Here is an 18,722-nt window from a genome sequence, read left to right as displayed (position 1 = left end):
ACATAACAACAAAAACAGCGGAATTAAAAAAAAATTACTAGGTCTTTTTATCCCCCCAATAGCACTGTTTTATTTATACAGAGTCCTAACCAGTCAGTGGCAGGAGGAATGGGAGAGTCTCATTCTTCAATCCAGGGCCTCTATGATGTCGGATTGTTGTTACCAAACACACAGGCACATGGCATCATGGATCTGGTAAGCTAATAAGAGTGTTCAATCTCTCTCTGCTAGGGCAACAAGGTGAGCGTCAATCTCTGCTTCTGTAAGAATCCTGAATTTAGGATTCTCAACTGTAACTACTCCAATATCTATTTATGAAAGTTTGAAAGCAATCAACAGAACAGTAAGCAGGCATGTAAATGCTTTTTCCACTGTCTGTGTAAATGTCCAATCAAATTTCTTCTTCACTTTTTTTCCCAAGAGAGCTGTCTGCTTAACTCTTCTTGTGGTGGCTTTAAAGTCACAGTGGTAGCCTGCAGGGTCACACTTGGACACTTGAGGGCCTTGTTCTTCATCTATACCAATTAAAGTCATTCAACAACCAAGTGGCCTCATTTCAGCATTCTGCATGTAGACTTGAGTAATATCATAAATTCCTTTACATGGCATGTCCTCAGGAATCTCGTAGCCATATTTGTATTTGCAGCTTGCTGCCTCCTAGCCTGCCCCCTGTACCTGGGATCTGCTGTCACCTGTCACTGCTGCCATCACACAGCCAATGCTTTCTGTTATCTTGAATAAGTGAGTCACTGTGATGGGATCCAGAAGTTTGTGGAGTACTTTCTTCTGTGTGACAATAGCTGTGAAGTTCTTTTCTCTGACAGCTACCGATGTAAGTCCACCCTGGTTAGTAGCTTAACATATTCTACTCGGTACACAGGAGAGAAAATGGTGATGTGACTGTTAAAATTGGTGCTAGAACCACTGAAAATGGTGTTTCCACTATTTTAAATTCAGTCTGCCAAAATCATTAGGTCTTATTTCAAAAGCATGCACTCCACTAAAATGGAAAATCTAAACAAAGATGGTAATTTTCTAGACAGATACCACTTACCAAAGTTAAACAAAATCAGGTAAACTATCTCAATACTCCTAAGGAAATAGACACAGTAATTAAAAGTCTCCCAAACAAAAAGCTCAGGGCCAGATTGTTTTAGTGCAGAATTCCATTTTCATACTTAAACCACACAAAGACTCAACAAAGAAAGAGAATTTCAGACGAGTTTCCCTCATGAACATCGAAGCACAATATTCAATAAAATTCTAACAAACCAAATTCAAGAACACTTCAAAGACAACCACCATGATCAAGCAGGCTTCACCCCAGGAATGCAGGGGTGGTTCAATATACCAAAATCCATTAATGCAACCTACCTTATAAACAAACTTAAAAAATCACATGATCGTCTCATTAGATGCTTAAAAAGCCTTTGGCAAAATCCAACACCACTTCATGTTAAAAGTTTTGGAGAGATTGGGGATATAAGGCACATAACTACTCATAATAAAAGCAACATACAACAAATCAACAGCCAACATCAAATTAAATGGAAAGAAGTTTGAAGCAACCTCACTAAAATCAGGGACAAGATACTCTCTCCATATTTATTCAATATAGTACTTGAATTTCTAGCTAGAGCAATAAGACAACAACAGGGGATGAAGGTGATACAAATTGGAAAGGAAGAAGTCAAGGTATCACTGTGTGTAGATGATATGATTGTATACATAAAGTGACCCCCCAAAATTCTATCAGAGAATGCCTACAGCTCATAATCAGCTTCAGCAATGTGGCTGGATATAAAATTAACTCAAAAAAAATCAGTAGCTTCTCTTTCCTCAAAGGATAAACAGGCTGAGTAAAAAAATTAGGGAAATAACACCCTTCACAATAGTCAAAAAATAATATAAAATATCTTGGTGTAATTCTAACCAAAGAAATGAAAGATATGTATGACAAGAACTTCAAGTTCCTGAAGAAATAAATTGAAGATAACAGGAGATGTTCATGGATTGGGCAGGACTAACACCCCCAGCAACTTACCAAAAGTAATCTATACATTCAATAAAATTTCCATCCAAATTTCAACACATTTTTATAGACCTCCAAAAAGCAATTCTTATCTTCATATGGAAAAACAAAAAACCCCGGGTTAGTTAAAATAATCCTGTGCAATAAAAGAATTTCCAGAGAAATAACCATCCCTGATCTCAAGCTATATTATAAAGCAATATTGATTAAAAACTGTATAGTAATTGTACAGAAGCAGAAATGTTGATGAGTGAAATGAAATTGAAGACCCAGAAATAAACAGCTATGGAAACTTGTAGGCCCTGGAGCAGATAGGAACTCCACAGGAAGACCAACAGAGTCAACTAACCTTGATCTCTGGGAGCTCTCAGAGACTGCGTCACCAACCAAACAGCATACACAAGGTTGACCAAAAGCTTTGGTACCTATGTAGCAGACATGCAGTTCTGTCTCCCTGTGGGTCCCGAACAACTAGAGAAGGGCCTGACCCCAAAGCTTTTGCCTGACTGTGGAATCAGTTCCATGACAGGGTTTCCTTGTGACAGAGGATGGTCCTTATTCTGCAGAGACATGATGTGCCAGGATGGGGGAGTAGCTTGGGGGGCATCTTCTCAGAGGAAAAGGGGAGGGTAGATGGTCCAAGGGACCCTCAGAGGGGGACTAGCTTTACTGATGTAAATAAATTTAAAAACATTTATATTGTTTCTCTAAAGTTTTTCTTTCTCTCCTTAATATAAAGGTGTTCTTTAACATCAGGCAAACTGATACAATTGATCATCAAATGTTGTACTGAGCAGTACAATTTTAAAAAGCCTAGGATTTATAACTTTTTCCTTAACAACAATTTGTTGTCTGAGTAATCTAAAGATATTTGAACATGTTAAATAAATGTCTGTAATCTTGCAAAAGAATCAATACTAGAAATTACCTTTTGTCTAAACATAAATGGTGAAGAGAAAAATTCGTATTTATGATGAATTGCAGCTGATTTACGAATGACAAAAAAATGAGGCTGAGACTAAAATCTGGCTTGCTGGCCAGCCTTCAAGAGACATGCTATGCCTTTTTGAGGTTGTCTGCTAGAAGTCTTGGCAGTTGAAAAAGATTTTCTTTTATTTGTATTATATTAGAACTTTTTCAAAATAAATTCATATATTTATTAGTGTTGAAAATTTTAACAAAGTATAGCACTTAATAACTAAAAACATATTTTATTACTGTAGAGTAATTTAGATGCATCAGACATTCATTTGCCTTGGAGCTAATGCTACAGTATTTAGTTTATTTTCTGAAAAATTTGCAGAAAAAATTATAATGCAAATAGTGCATATTTTATATGATATTGATATAATTTTTAACCAGAAGAAAAAAATGCAAAGTGTTTATTCAATGTATTAGAATGATGATGATAGGAAGGCAAAACAAATAACTTCAGGGTTGAAAAGCAATTGCAAAAATTTTAAAGTAATTTTCTCAAGCAGAAATAAACCAACTAGCTCTCGACACACGTTATTTTATTCATGTCAAATAAGTAAATTCAAATGGGTGTAAACAACACTCATTAAATAGGAAGTAGGCAGTCACTGTAGACTTTGTGTGTAATTTTCTTGACAACTTTTTATTACTCACTGGGCTTCAGTGTCATTCTGAGAGGAATGACAGAAATTGTAAGGTTGGAAAAGTTGAGTTGCTTCCATCTAATTGAAAATTGGTACTACAAATGTATTAGTATTTTATCACATTTCAATTAATTGATATCGTCTCTCTCTATCTGTCTCTGTCTATCTGTCTGTCTGTCTCTCGCTGCTGAGGTTGAAACCAACGGTTTTATGTACTTTAGACCAGCTCTCTTCTCTTCACGTAGCTATATTCCTAGCACTATCAGAGGTTTCTTGGGTTTACATGTAGAGCGCCATTTACTAATAGGCATGTATATATTTATACTAAGTATTTAAATAGATTATAGTAAAGTCTCTGTAGATTTGAATTATGCAAACATGTTAATTCTATATTATGTAGGTGGCACAGTTTGCAGAAAGCATCAGAAAACACACAATTGTTGAACATGCAGGTCTTTTTTCTTCAAAGAAAGAAAATGTCTTATACATGGTCACACAGCAGCCTGGAGTAGAAGTTGTCTAACAGCCTGGTGGTCTTTTGCTATCCCATGGAGCCAGCCTTCACCTGATTCTCCCCTAATCCTGAGCATTGTTTAGGCCATAATGGTGAACAGTGTGTCTAAATAAATGGAACCCTTACTCATGAATGGAGTCTCATGCATTTAGCATTCTCCAGCAAGAGAATCTATCCTTACACTTATTATAAACCTTTTAAAAAAGATTTATTTATTATATATGAGTAAACTGTAGCTGTCTTCAGACACACCAGAAGAGAGCATCAGATCTCATTACAGATGGTTGTGAGCCACCATGTGGTTTCTAGGATTTGAACTCAGGATCTCTGGAAGAATAGTCAGTGCTCTTAACTTCTGAGCCATCTCTCCAGCCCTATTATAAACCTTTGATCCTTAGGTCCTTTCCCTGAGCATTGTCTTTCAGTCAATAGAACTCATTCTTTTATTTTAACTTTTTTATTGATTCTTAGTGAATTACAGATTATGTACCACATTCCCACTTATCTCCCTATCCCTTTGTATTCACTCTGTGCCCTTGCAACTTCTACCCCCAGAGAAAATAAACAACAACAACAAACAAACAAAATCTCATCATAGAAGCTGTGGTGTTTCACACAGCATATCCTTTTGTCCAAATATCTTTATTCACAAATGTTAATTGCAGTAAGTCATTGATATGGTATGGGGCCTTTGGCGTCTTCTACACCATTAATACTAGATCGTTACCTGGACTTTTCTTGGATATCTTATTGATGCCCTATGTCATGGAGATCCTGAATCTTTGAATCTACAGTATTAGCTCCATCATCTGGTATACCAGGGCCAATTTAAAGCCCAGGGTCTGGAACTGGGAGGTAGGTGAGCTAGTTAGCTTATCAGGACTCCTACACCCACACCACCAGGGTCATCTTTTTAACATTGCCCCAGCTACCTCACATAATGCCACAGCCATCAAGAGAGGGGCAGGGTCAGCTCTTCTGTGATCATGCACTCGGGACCAGGACAGGTTCACTCTCTCTCCTACCCAGTGTCTAGAACTCCTTCTTATGGTAAAGGTCACAAGTACTTTGCTATAGAGGTGTTCTTTGCAAGGAAGTTTTGATGTAGCCATCCCTGATGTTTATTATGATAATTGTCACAGGGAGATGTTCTAAAAAGTTTATTATGCTTTAATGCATAATAAAAATAAACCATGAGGTATGTCTCTGGAAGTTTTGACCAGCACTTGTTAAGTGGTGCTGACCCAAGTTTTATTGTTTTCCTCATGATGACCATTTTCCTGTCAGTGGTGACACTTGCAAAGACTATAATGATATTATGACATTATGATATTACTCCATTGTATATTATATCAAACAAGTCCTACTCTGTTGGTTATGAATACAAGAAGCTGATTGTCATTCTGAACTTTTGATTTCGGTATTATCTATTTCAATAGTGACTGTGGAGTTCATTACCATTAAGTGTTGAAAGGTCAAAAACTCTCTCAGTGCAGAATGTTAATTTTGACACCATCTTTCCAGAGAAAGAAAATGTAATATCAATGTTTGAGGTAGGAGAATGGAAAGAAACACTTTTGGGAAAGTGATACCTGCTTTATGTTACCGATCAACAGCTCCACTTTTCCCCTTACATTAGTGTAGTTATTCTGGTAAATAATGAATAGGCTTTATGTACAAACAACCTCCTCTTGTGTTTTCTTGTAGCAGCTCTTGAGCTACTGTGTTCCTATCTTCAGCCTTTCTACCTCAACCTGCCGAATGCTGGGATGATAGGCATGTGCCACCATGCCCAGATGGAAAAGGCAGCTTCTACTAAGGCTTTCCATGACTTTGCATCTTGATATTTACACTATTTTGTAGCCTGTTCCTCACTCCCTACCCCCAAATGTGGATGACCTTAAAGAATTGCTAATAAAAATTTGCTCTAAGAAAAAGCAAAAAGTGCTACTCCTGCTTTTGAGTTACTATAATTTCCTGTCTTTTTTTTTTTTTCTTAAATTATGTTGTTATTGGTTGGGATGTTGTCCTGGTTTCAATATGCTTGGCCAAATGAGTGTCACTATTTTGAGGTGTGACCTCATTGGAGTAGGTGTGTTAACTGTAAGTATGAGTTTTTAGACCCTATCCTAACTGCCTAGAAGTCAGTCTTCCAGTAGGAACCTTCAGATGAAGATGTAGAACTCTCAGCTCCTCCTGCACCATGCCTGTCTAGATGCCTATATGTTCCTGCCTTGATAATACTGGACTGAACCTCTGAATCGGTAAGCCAGCTCCAATTAAATGTTGTTTTTTATAAGACTTGCCTTGGTCATGGGGTTTGTTTACAGCAGTAAAACCCTAACTGTGACAGAAGTCTGATAGATTCCCAATTTTTTTTTCAATTCTTTATTCTTCTTAATTATTTTGTAAGATTTACCTAATTTTAAATTAAAAACTTTATTTTAAAAAAGAGATAAATGCATATTTTAAAAGCATTTTTGCATAAAACTATATGAATATATTTTTCTCAGTACTTGACTTTTTTTAAAGGTTTGATAGTATGCATTGAAATCTTAGTAGTTACAATGAGTTTAAAGTACATGATTTACTTAATTCTTAATAATGTGTATGTGTGTCTTGGCTTCAGGTATATCTATACACCACATGCATGCCTGGTGCTCCAAAGACCAGAGAAGGGGTCAGATCTCCTAGAACTGAAGTTACATAAAAATGGTTGTTAGCTACCATGTGGGTGCTAGGGTTTGAACTTAGGTCCTCTGGAATGGCTCTTAATCATGGAGCTGTTGTCCAGTCCTCTTGTTTCCTTTCATGTACTCTTTCTTATCCTTTTGCTTGCTGCCATATTGTACAGAACTTTGTAGAGAGGTTCATGTAGCAGTGAACTGAGCTAATCTCTAACCTTGAAAAATCAAAGCTCAAGTACAACGACACAATGTGACATGAATCCTGTCAACAAACACACATGTGCTTGGCTTTATTCTTATTTCAAACCTTTAGGTAACCTTTAGTCTCAGAAAAGACTCAGAGCCAGAGAACCTAGTTAAGCAGTATGTGGATACATAACCCAGCCCAACAGGAAGATAATTCATGCTGTTTTAAGATGTCAACATTTTGAGGGTTACTTGTTACACAGCATGGAGATAGCTAAAGGCCCAGATAAGCTGAAGAATGAAATAAACACTTCATATATTTGGTTTGTATAGACAGTTTGGTTACTTTAAGCCTAAGCATCTAAGATACTCTATAAAATGTCTCTGAGTCAAAAGTATTATAAAACATCGTTAAAGTGCACTTTCTCTAATAATTTTCCTTCCTCTTCATTCTCTGTTTCTACACCAGCACCAAGGTTCTTTTTTTAAGCTTGTTTTACTTGGAGAGGCAGACCTGATATTAGAATGTTCTTTTATGTACTTAATTGCTCATTTTCCAAATCGAAAGAATAAAGTAACCTGACAAAACCACTCTGCATCTTGCACTTGCTGGCTGTCATGTCAGTGTCTATAAAATATAGCATACACTTATGATTCATTCATTATTCATGAAAAAACTATTTCCCATGGGGTATTTTTGGCCAAGTGCTTCTTTCTGCTGATGTGTCCGGGTTAAGCCAGTCATGACTCATCATATCACACGGGAGAGTGGGGACCGGCACTGTCAAATGCAATGGACCAGATGGAAATTTTCAAAGGGAATTTGATCTAAATGCACATGAAAGTAATTTCTCATTGCTTCTTCTACTCTAAATACATGTTATTGATGCAAAAGCAATTTGTGGGCAGGGAGAATTCATCAAAAGATATTGCGCTCATGTAATAACAACACTTTTGAGCCTGGCCTTCCTGTTTGTATCTGTGACCGAGAGCTGACCCTGTGCTACAGCCCTTCACACCCCAATCACACCTAGAGACAGCCTGACCCCAGGAGTGCTGATATACCTTGGCTCACAGTAGGAACTTCTGAAACTGAGAAGATTTACAGCTGGTAAACAATTTCTGCAAAGTGGCCAGATATGAAATTAACTCAATCAAATCAGTAGCCTTCCTTTATACAAATGATAAATGGGTTGAGAAAGAAAATAGGGAAACAACACCCTTTACAATAGACAAATACAAAAAAATTATTTTGGGGTAACTGTAACCAATCAAGTGAGAGATCTATATGACAAGAACATTAAGTCTCTGAAGAAAGAAACCAAGGAAGACCACAGGAGATGGAAAGATTTTTCATGCTCATGGGTTGGCAGGATTAACATAGTAAAAATGGCAATCTTACTAAAAGTAGTCTACAGATTCAATGGAATCCCCATCAGAATCTAACTCAATTCTTCACAGAGATAGAAAGAGCAATTTTTAAATTCATTTGGAAAAACAAAAGACAGAGGATAACGAAAACTGTTCTCAATAATAAGAGAACTTCTGAGGGAATTGCGATCCTTGACCTTAAGCTGTATTACAGAACAATACTGATAAAAACTGCATGGTATTGGTCCAGAGACAGGCAGGTATATCAATAGAATAGAATTGAAGACCCAGAAAAAAAAAACCTACACACTTATAATCAATTGATCTTTGACAAAGAAGCCAAAACTATTCATTAGAAAAAAAAAAGATTCAACAAATGGTACTGGTTCACTTGGCTCAGGGCCTAAGATCAACTATTGACAAATGGGATCTCAAAAGCAGAAAAGCTTTTATATGGCAAAGGACACTGTCATTAGGATAAAACAGCAACCTAGAGAATGGGAAAAGATCTTAACCAACTCTATATCCAATAAAGGGTTAATATGTAATATATACAAGGAATTCAAGAAGTTAGATTCCAGAAAATCAAATAACCCTACTAAAAATGGGGTACAGAGCTAAACAGAGAATTCTCAAGTGAGGAAACTTGAATGTCTATGAAGCACCTGAAGAAATGTTCAACATTCCTAGTCATCAGGAAAATGCAAATCAAAAGAACCGAGATTCCACCTCACACCAGTCAGAATGGCTAAAAACAAAAACTCAGGTGACAGCAGATGCTGGCAAGTATGTGGAGAAAGAGGAACACTCTTTCATTGCTGGTGAGAATACAAGCTGGTACAACCACTCTGGAAATCAGTCTGGTGGTTTCTTTTTTCTTTTTTCTTTTTTTATTTTTTAAACTTTATTTTAAAAAACAAAGATGAAAAATTTAAACATTTTTGCATAAATGTATACAAATACAATTGTGTCAGTGCTTGAATTTTTTTTTAACGTTTGAGACTCTGCATTAAGATCTTATTATTTACAATAAGCAAAAAGTACATGTAAAACAGGGTGTAACCAGAATTAGTCAACCTGTTCTTGGTGTGTAAGGATTGAGCATGACTTTTTTGTTTTGTTTTGTTTTCTTTTCTTTTTTTCTTGAACTTCACACAGTCTGTGAGTTGTTTCTGGGGCAGTCCGAGACTCTGGGGTTAGCATCCCACTATCAGTGACTGCATATTATGTCTGTTCTTTTGTGACTGGGTTATCTCACTCAGGATGATATTCTCTAGATGCAGCCATTTTCCTAAGAATTTGGTTAACTCATTGTTTCTGGTGTCTGAGTAGTATTCCATTGTGTAAATGTACCACAATTTTCATTCATCTACTGAAGGACATCTGGGTTCTTTCCAGCTTCTGGCTATTATAAATAGAGCTGCTGTGAACATTGTGGTGCATGTATCTTTGTAGTATATTAAAGTGTCTCTGGGGTATATGCCCAGAAGTGGAATAGCTAGGTCTTCAGGTGGTACTATGTCCAATTTTCTGAGGTATCGCCAGGCTGATTTCCAGAGTGGTTGTATCAGTTTGTAACCCCACCAACAGTGGAGAAGTGTTCCTCTTTAACCCCAACCTCGCCAGCATCTGCTGTCATCTGAGTATTGGATCTTTGTCAATTTAACTGATGCGATGTGGAATCTCAGGGTTGTTTTTTTTTTTTTTTTTTCTACCACTTGGATTTTATTTTTCTATTTTTTTAAATTTTATTTTGAAAAGCAAAAATAAAAAAATAAACATTTTTGCATAAATGTATACAGATACAATTGTGTCAGTGCTTGGCTTTTTTTTTTTTTTTTTTTTTTTTTTTTTTTTAACAATGAGCGAAAAGTACATGTAAAACAGGGTGTAACCTGGAATTTGTCAATGTGTTCTTGGTGTGTAAGGATTGAGCATGACTTTTTTGTTTTGTTTTCTTTTCTTTTCTTTTTTTTCTTGAACTTCACACAGTCTGTGAGTTGTTTCTGGGGCAGTCCGAGACTCTGGGGTTAGCATCCCACTATCAGTGACTGCATATTATGTCTGTTCTTTTGTGACTGGGTTATCTCACTCAGGATGATATTATCTAGATGCAGCCATTTTCTTAGAAATTTGGTTAAGTCATTGTTTCTGGTGGATGAGTAGTATTCCATTGTGTAAATGTACCACAATTTTTGTATCCATTCATCTACTGAAGGACATCTGGGTTCTTTCAATCTTCTGGCTATTATAAATAGAGCTGCTATGAACATTGTGGTGCATGTATCTTTGTTGTATATTAAAGTGTCTCTGGGGTATATGCCCAGAAGAGGAATAGCTGGGTCTTCATGTAGTACTATGTCCAATTTTCTGAGGTATCGCCAGACTGAATTCAAGAGTGGTTGTATCAGTTTACAACCCCACCAACAGTGGAGAAGTGTGCCTCTTTCTCCGCAACCTCGCCAGCATCTGTTGTCATCTGAGTTTTGGATCTTGGCCAATCTGACTGGAGTGAGGTGGAATCTCAGGGTTGTTTTGATTTGCAGTTCCCTGATGGCTAAGGTTGTCGAGCACTTCCTCAGATATTTCTCAGCCATTCGATATTCCTCAACTGAGAATGTTTTGTTTAGTTCTGTACCCCATTTTTTAAATAAGGTTGTTTGATTCTCTGATGTCTAGCTTTTTGAGTTCTTTGTATACCTTGGATATTAGGCCTCTATCTGATGTGGAGTTGGTAAAGATCTTTTCCCATTCTGTTGTATGCCATTTTCTTTTCTTGACAATGTCATTAGCCTTTCAGAAAGTTTGCAATCTCATTAAGTCCCATTTGTTAATCTTTGACCTTAGATCTTGAGCCATTATTGTTTTGTTCAGGAAATTTTCTCCTGTGCCTATGTGTTCTAAGGTTTTCCCTAGATTCTCATCTAATAGTTTCAGTGTATCTGGTTTAATGTGGAGATCTTTGATCCACTTACATTGAGCTTTGTACAAGGAGATAAGAAAGGGTCTATTTTCATTCTTTTGCATGCAGAGTGCCAGTTGGATCAACACCATTTGTTGAGTAGGCTGTCCTTTTTCCATTGAATGTTTACAGCTTTTTTGTCAAAAATCGGGTGACCATATACGTGAGGGTTCATTTCTGGATCTTCTATTTTATTCCATTGATCTATGTGCCTATTTTTGTACCAGTACCATGCAGTTTTCAGCACAGTTGCCTTGTAATATAGCTTGAGATCAGGGATAGTGATTCCAGCAAATGTTTTCTTGTTGTTGAGGATGAACTTCGCTCTTCTAGGTCTTTTGTTATTTCATATGAAATTGCACATTGATCTTTCCAACACAATGAAGAACTGGGTTGGAATTTTGATGGGGATTGCATTGAATCTGTATATTGCTTTTTGTAGGATGGCCATTTTTAAAATGTTGATCCTTCCAATCCATGAGCATGTGAAATCTTTCCATTTTCTGAGATCTTCCTCTTTTCCTTCTTTAGAGGTTTGAAGTTCTTGTCAACAGGTCCTTCACTTGCTTTGTTAGAGTCACACCAAGGTATTTCATAGTTTTTGTGACTATTGTGAAGGGTATCTTTTCCCTAATTTCTTTCTCCACATGTTTTTCTTTTGAATATAAAAAGCCTACTGATTTGTTCGAGTTAATTTTGTATCCAGCCACTTTGCTGAAGTTGTTTATCAGGTGTAGGAGTTTTCTGGTGGAATTTTTGGTGTCACTTAAGTACACTATCATGTTATCTGCAAAGAGTGATGTTTTTATCTCTTCCTTTCTGATTTGTATCCCATTGATCTCCTTTTGCTGTCTAATTGCTCCAGCCAGGACTTCCAGTACTATGTTGAATAGGTAGGGGGAGCATGGGCGGCCTTATCGAATCCCTGATTTAAGTGGGATTGCTTCAAGTTTCCCACCATTAAGTTTGATGTTGGCTGTTGGTTTGCTGTATGTTGTTTTTATTATGTTTAGGAATGAACCTTGGATTTCTGTTATTTCCAAATCTTTTAACATGAAGGGGTGTTGGATTTTGTCAAATGCTTTCTCAGCATCTAGTTAGATGACCATGTGATTTTGTTCTTTGAGTTTGTTAATGTTGTGAATTACATTGATGGATTTCCTTATATTAAACCATCCCTGCATCTCAGGGATGAAGCCTACTTGGTTATGCTGAATGATCATTTTGATGTGTACCTGAATTTGGTTTGCAAGGATTTTATTGAGTATTTTTGCGTCAATGTTCATAAGTGAGATTGGTCTGAAGTTCTCTTTCCTTGTAGGTCTTTGTGTGGTTTATTAAAGAGGGTTATTGTAGTCTCAAAAAATGAGATAGGTAGTATTTCATCTGATTCATCCATTTCCTCCAGATTTTCCAACTTTGTGGTGTATAGGTTTTTGTAGTAGGATCTGATGATTTCTTGAATTTCCTCAGTTTCAGTTTTTATGTCTCCACTTTCCTTTCTGATTTTTTAATGTGTATACTATCTCTTTGCTCTCTAGTTAGTCTGGCTAAGGGTTTATCAACCTTGTTGTTTTTCTCAAAGAACCAGCTCTTGGTTTTGTTGATTCTTTTAATGGTTCCTTTTGTTTCTATTTGGTCTATTTCTGCCCTAATTTTGATTATTTCTTGCGTCTACTCTTCTTGGATGTATCTGCTTCCTTTTGTTCTAGAGCTTTTAGCTGTGCTGTCAAGTTGCTGATGTATGATCTCTCTAGTTTCTTTTTGAAATCGCTTAAGTCTTTATGCTTTCCTCTCAGTACTACTTTCATTGAATCCCATGGTTTTGGATATGTTGTGTTTTCGTTTTCATTGATTTCTAGAAAATCCTTAATTTCTTTCTTTATTTCTTCTTTGACCCTGCTATCGTTTAACAGAGTGGTGTTTAGTTTCAATGTGTATGTGGGCTTTTGTAGTCTTTGTTGTTTTTAAAGACCAGCTGTAGATCATAGTGATCTGAGATGATGCATGGTAGTATTTCAATCTTCTTATGTTGATTGAGGCTCCTTCTGTGTCCAATTAATGTGGTCAATTTTCGAGAAGGTGCCATGGGGTGTTGAGAAGAAGGTGTATTCTTTTACTTTAGGATGGTATGTTCTGTAGATATCTTTTAATTCCAGTTGGTTCATAGTCTCTGCTAGTTTTACAGTGTCCTTTTTCAGTTTCTGTTTCCATGATCTGTCCGATGTAGAGAGTGGGGTATTAAAGTCTCCCACTATTATTGTGTGGGGTGAAATGTATTTTTTGAGCTTTAGTAGGGTTTCTTTTCAGAATGTGGGTGCTTTTGTATTTGGAGCATATATCTTAAGGATTGAGAGTTCTTCCTGATGGATTTCCCCGGTAATGAGTAAAAAGTGTCTGTCCTTATCTTTTTTGATAACCTTTGTTTGGAAATTTACTTTATTCGATATTAGAATAGTCACCCCAGATTGCTTTTTTGGGCTGTTTTCTTGGAAGGTTTTTTCCCACCCTTTTACCCTGAGATAGTGTCTGTCTTTGTCTCTGAGATGAGTTTCCTGTATGTAGCAAAATGCCGGATTTTGTTTATATATCCAGTCTGATAGCCTATGTCTCTTTATTTGAGAGTTGAGTCCATTTATGTTAATAGACATCAAGGAATAGTGGTTTCTCTTTCCTGCTGTTATTGCTTTTGTAGGTTGAATTGTGTATGTGTGATTTTTTTTTTTTTTTTTTTTTTTTTTTGGTTTTCTGCTTAGGGGTTTTCTTGTTTTTACTAGGATGTAGTTCCCCTCTTTGTATTGGGTTTTCCACCTATAATTCGTTGTAGTGCTGGGTTTGTGGTCAGATATTGTGTAAATTTAGATTTGTCTTGAAATATCTTCATCTCTTTATTTATCGTGATTGATAGTTTTGCTGGGTATAGTAGCTTGGGCTGGGACTTGTGCTCTTTTAGGGTTTGCATGATGTATGTCCAGGCTCTTCTAATTTTCATAGTCTCTGTTGAGAAATCAACAGAGGGTGTGATTCTGATTGGTCTGCCTTTATATGTTACCTGACCTTTTTCCCTTACTGCTTTTAGTATTCTTTCTTTGCTTTGGGCACTTAGTGTTTTGACTATTATGTGTCGGGAGGAATTTTTTTTCTGCTCCAACATATTTGGAGTTCTGTAGGCTTCTTTTATGCTCATGGTCATCTCATTTTTAAGGGTAGAGATGTTTTCTTACAGGATTTTGTTGAAAATATTTACTGTACCACCTAGTTGATATTCTTCTCCCTCTTCTATTCCTATTATTTTTAGGTTTGGTCTTCTCATTTTGTCTTGGATCTCCTGGACATTTTGGGTTAGGAGCTTTTTAGTTTTTGCATCTTCTCTTGCTGTGTTGTCTATGTTTACAATGTTGTCTTCTGCCCCCGAGATTCTCTCTTCCATCTCTTATAGTCTATTGGAAATGCTTACTTCTTTGACTCCTGATTTTTTTTTTTTTAGGTGTTCTACCTCTATGGTTATCTCTTTTAATGTTTTCCTTATTGTGTCAATTTCCATTTTAAATTCCCTCTTCCATTTCTTCATCTCTTTGGTTCTGTTTTCCTCTAGTTCTTTGAGTTCTTTGAGTGTTTTTCTTGTTTCCTCTTTAAAAGCTTCTGATTCTTTTTGCTTTTCCTCCCGTTCTTGTTTAAGTATCTCTATCAGCGTCTTGAGGTATGATTTTAGGTCTGCGTCTTCTTTTTCTGGAGTGTTTGGCATTCCAATGTTTGCTGTTATGAGAGAGCTGGGTTCTGGTGTTTCCAGGTTGTGTTGGTTTCCTTGGGATATACTCTTTAGCTTTCCTCTTGCCATCTTGTTTTCACTGATATGTTCTTGCCTTTCCCTTGTATCTTGTCTGTGTCCCTGGATCTCTACTGGTCCAGGTGGTGGATTGTCCGAGCTGTGTTCTGTGCCCCAAAGCCGCCAGGTGGGAACAGAGATCTGATTGCCAGGTTCCTGGTCCCTGGATCAGGCTTGGCAGGGGCATGCTTTTCGTGCGCACTTGGCAGAGATCTCTCTGCCTCTTGGCTGCCCAGATCTCCTTCTTACCAGTCTTTAAACCTTTGAGACCTGCTGGTCCTGGTGACAGATGTGCCAAGCCCTGTTCTGTGCCCCAAAGTCCCTGGGTGGGAACAGAGGTCCCAGTGCTGTGTTCCTGGTCTCTGGATCAGGTATGCAGGGGTACGAATTCTGTGCACACTCGGCAGAGATCTCTGCTCCCTGGCTGCCCAGATCTCCTTCTCACCAATCTTTAAACCTTTAGGAACTGCTGATCCAGGTGGCGGACGGGCCGAGCCCTGTTTGCGCCCCAAAGCCTCCAGGTGGGAACTGAGGTTCCAATTTTGTGTTCCTGGTCCCTGGATCAGGCAGGGCAGGAGCGTGCTTTCTGTGCACACCGGCAGAGATCTCTCTGCTCCCTGGCAGCCCAGATATCCTCCTCACCTGTCTTTTAACCTTTGGGAACTGCTAGTCCAGGTGGCAGATAGGCCGAGCCCTGTTCTGCTCCCCAAAGCCGCCAGGTGGGAACAGAGGTCCCAATGCTGTGTTCCTGGTCCCTGGATCAGGTAGGGCAGGTGTGTGCTTTCCATGTGCACTTGGCAGAGATCTCTCTGCTCTCTGGCTGCCCAGATCCCCTACTCACCAGTCTTTAAACTTTTGGGAACTTAGTCTGGTGGTTTCTTAGAAAATTGAAAACTTTTTTACTTGAGGACCCTGCTATACCACTCCTTGGCATATACCCAAGAGATACTCCAACATATAACAAAGCCATATGCTCCTCTATGTTCATTATACTCTTATTTATAGTATCCAGAAGTTGGAAACAACTCAGATGTCTTTCAATGGAGGAATCGATACAGAAAATGTGGTACATTTACATAGTGGTGGACTACTACTCAGTTATTAAAAATGATGACATCATGAAATTCACAGTCAAATGGACAGAACTAGAAAATATATTGAGGTAGGTAATTCAGTCACAAAAGAACACACACAAAAAGTATGTACTCATTTATAAATGGATATTAGGAAAAGCTTGGAATAACCAGGATATAGTTCACAGAGCACATGAAGTTCAAGAAGAAGGAAAACCAAAATGTGGATGCCTCAGTTCTACTTAGGTGGAGAACAGAATAATTAGGGGAGGTACAGGAAGGGAGGGTCCTGTTAGGGAGAGAGGAGGGGGAGGGAAAAGGCAAGGGTGGGATTAGGTGTGGGAGAAGATGGGGGAGAAATGCAGGGGATCAGGAATTGAATAGAGGTGTGTAGCATTGGGGGATGGGGAATTGGGGGTAGTAACTAGAAAGTCCCAGATGCCAAGGACTCATGAGCTTCTCAGGTACCAACATCAATACTAGTAGAGGAAATGACCATCAAGGGAGAGAGAAAACCTGTAGCGAGACCATATCAAGTAGATAGGCACAACCCCTGGTTGAGGGATAGGGCTACTACCCATTTCAAAAGTTTTATCCCAGAATTATTCCTGTTTAAATGAAATTCAGTGAAGTAGAGTAGAGCAGAGACTGAAGGAAAGGCCATATAGAGATTGCCCACCTAGGGATCCATCCTATCTGCAGATACCGAACCCAGACACTATTGCTGATACAAAGGTGCACTTACTGACAAAAGCATGTATAGTTGTTCCCTGAGAGGCTCTGCCAGAGCCCAACCAATACAGATGGGGTTGCTTGCAGCCAACCATTGAACTGAGAAAGGGGTGCCCAATGGAAGAGAGTTAGTGGAAGGACAGAAGGAGCAGAAGGGATTACAATTCCATAGTTGAACAACAGTATCAACTAACTGAATGCTCTAGAGCTTCCAGGGACTTAACAACTAACTAAAGAGTACACATATAGGAACCCATGGCTCCAGCTACATATGTAGCAGAGGATGGCCTTATCTGGCATCAGTGGGAGGGGAGGCCCTTGGTCCTGTGAAGGCTTGATTCCCCAGTGTAGGGGAATGCTAGGGTAGTGAGGTAGGAGTAGGTGGGTGGGTTGGAGGGGGAGCACTCTTGGAGAGACGGGGGGAAGAAGGATAGGATAGAGGGAAATCAGGAAGGGGGACAACATTTGAAATGTAATACATAAAATAAGCCCCTAAAAAGGTTGAGTAGATTGGGAAGAGGGCAAGGCTCTATGAGAAGTGGGGTTAGAGATAAAAATGAACAAAATGCTTTGACTAAAACTATCAAAGAACTCATAAAAATGTAAACATTGCTGTGATAAATGCTTGGGCCAATAGTTATTTCTAACGTGATTAAAATGTTATAAAAATTTTAAAAAGAAGCCAGATTGGACTATACAGAAAATTTAGGGGTAGCCTTGTACACACTCACATACACACATGCACACACACACACACACACACACACACACACACACACTTGTATGCATTCTGGAAATGTCCCATATTAGTTTCTTACAACTCAGATATCAGGTCTACCTGTGAAAAGTTGTAAGAAAGACTGCCATTTTTTTTTGTTTTTTGAGGAACTTACTTTGGCAGAGAACATGAGATTCAATTGGTTTTACATTACTTTTTCGGCTCTAATGTAATAGTTTCACACGTTTTATAACACATTAAAGTACTCTGTTAAGGTGTCGAGGTTTTTACCTCCCAGGAAATGCAGCTGATTTGGCCATGATTTTTCCATGTCTGTGGTTGTAGCAGTGGTATAATGAAGCATTGTATCCTGATTCAGAAGCCAAGCTCAGGTTATCTCACAGGTTGGTTCATTAGGTACTATGAGAAGGATGAAGAACAAAGTTGTCTCTTAGAGGAGATTCCAACCAACTTTAGGTATTCACACAAGTTTGGGTTCATTGAACTAAGAACTCAAGGGTGATTCATTTTATATCACTTCATTATTATTTTAATGGTCCTACAAAACAACCAGTTCAGTCATGACGCTGCCATACATACGTATTGTATTTTGTTCATATTCAACACTCTTATCCTCTTGTCCTTCATTCCTGCCTTTCCCTGGTCCTCTTCCTCACAAATAAAACAGTACTCTCTTTTAATTATTTTTAAATATCATTCACTTGGTGGATCAAAGAGATACTTATCAAAGAATAAAACAACAGAGAAAAATGAAAGTGCTTGTTTGTGAAGGTTGAAATTGACCATTGTGCTAAGTGGTTAGCAGTTCCACCATTTGAGGGTGTAGATATTTTCAATGTTATATTATGAGCAATTGGACAATCATACCCCATTAAACCATGAACCAAACTTATTTTGTAGGACCCTCTTTCAGGGACCCCCACTCGAGTCTCAGGACATGGGGTTACTCAATGAAACACAAGAGACCTTCTTGTTGCAAAA

At 38.0% G+C, this 18,722-nt stretch overlaps 1 pseudogene across 1 annotated transcript; it reads right to left on the bottom strand.

Annotated features, from left to right (window-relative positions):
• Positions 1-213: 213 nt before the first annotated feature.
• On the bottom strand, positions 214-3,729 carry LOC308421978 (proteasome subunit alpha type-6-like; annotated as a pseudogene). The gene is made up of 2 exons: positions 3,662-3,729; positions 214-924 (listed from the first exon to the last, which is right to left on the bottom strand). The product of its transcript is annotated as a proteasome subunit alpha type-6-like (transcript).
• Between the last annotated feature and the right edge of the window lie 14,993 nt (positions 3,730-18,722).

Source organism: Micromys minutus (assembly GCF_963924665.1).
Source record: "Micromys minutus genome assembly, chromosome: 6".
Classification (NCBI taxonomy): domain Eukaryota; kingdom Metazoa; phylum Chordata; class Mammalia; order Rodentia; family Muridae; genus Micromys; species Micromys minutus.
The sequence above is the reverse complement of the archived record's forward strand: the minus strand, read 5'-3'. Positions and strand labels throughout refer to the sequence as shown.